The sequence below is a fragment of the Ornithodoros turicata genome, unplaced genomic scaffold, assembly GCF_037126465.1.
Source record: "Ornithodoros turicata isolate Travis unplaced genomic scaffold, ASM3712646v1 ctg00001055.1, whole genome shotgun sequence".
NCBI classification, from domain to species: Eukaryota; Metazoa; Arthropoda; class Arachnida; order Ixodida; family Argasidae; genus Ornithodoros; species Ornithodoros turicata.
In genome coordinates, this window is record NW_026999451.1 from 30,101 (window position 1) to 31,695 (window position 1,595).

Genomic DNA, 1,595 nt, shown 5'->3' on the forward strand with positions numbered 1-1,595 from the left:
CACACCGAATTTTTTCGCGACTTTTTCCTGTGCGCGACAGGCGGCGCTCGTGTGGAGGGCTGCTGCAGTGGGTGGAGCGTGGCCGGATGGTTGCGTGAGCGCTTACCAGCTAACATTTTTCATCCTGGGCCGACTTCTTTCGTCATTTTTCAATCTGTGCCGAATTGAATCGCAATTTTTTTCCAGCTACAACAGGTGTGCAGTAGGCGATTTACATGCAAAGGATAGCCGTACACAAAAGTACAAGTGAAAATATATTTATTAAAGTCATTAGTGTCAGGAATTATGTTATGACTCTATGTGAAGGAGAAAAACCCGGCCAAAAACCTGGAGCAGAAGAAACACAATACATGTAACAAAGATTATACTTATTACAGGTATGATGCAATAGCATTGAAGGGGTGTCACGGATCAAACGCAATATTTTTTATTAGTGGTAATCACGCGTTTTCAATGAATCAGAAGGGATAGCACATTTTAATCAAATAATATATTTTTAATTATTATGATTACAATCAAAATTACAAGTTTTATTATAAAAATTCTGAGACTTCAGAACCTGATAGATGTAAGTAATTTCGAGCACAGTAGCTAATTTTAATATTCCAACATGACACAAATAATCAGTTTCTTATGATTTGAATAGCGCAGACACAAGGAAATAATTCGAATCAGCACATAACATTAATAGAGAACCAATCCTCCAAATGTAGAGAAGTAATAGCTACACCATATCAAAACGAGAAACGAGCGCCACATTTAATCAAAGAAGATATTCTTAATCAATATGATTACAAACAAAATTACAAGTTGTATTATAAAAAGTCTAATTTTCCTATACGTGAGAACCATCAGTGCAATAGCAGGAAGTTCTGACAGATGTATGTGAACAGCAGAGAACCTGGAAGACCATGGGACACGAACACAAGAGGAAATAAAATCTATAACATTACATTGGTTAATCAAAACAACAGAGGAGAATAATCTATCACTTTAACTATCATAAAATCATCATCCTGACTTCCACAATACAATTTTCATTCTAAGAGACACTACAAGCTTTACTTTGTTTTATGAATCCGACACAGAAAATATGTTAAAAAAATTAACTTCACCACATAGCACGCTCCTAGCCAACAATCAGCTCTAATAATATCTGCCCTGGTTTGTTGAAGACGGGAGGCGTACACCTGACAGTTATGAACATTTTCGAGCGCAATAGAGAAGATTATTCCAACATTACACAATTAATCATTTTCTTATTAGGTAAACAGCATAGACATACGGAAATAATGAGAAACACGATCAACAGCTAATAGAGAACCAAAACAAACATATCACATAAACAACAGACACATGCAGGAAAATAAATGAAAAAGAATCTATCAAAACGATAAACATGCACGGATGAATGGCAGAGAAACACTTTGAACGCCACATGATGAATAATTTAATACAGCACAGAGCTAACGCTGAATAGCAGAGAAACAATCTAAACGGCGCATCTACCAACGTGTAAACAACAGTCAGGAAAATATTACTGAAACAGCTAATAGAGAGCCAAAATCCAACACGTAAACAAGAGGTACACAAAG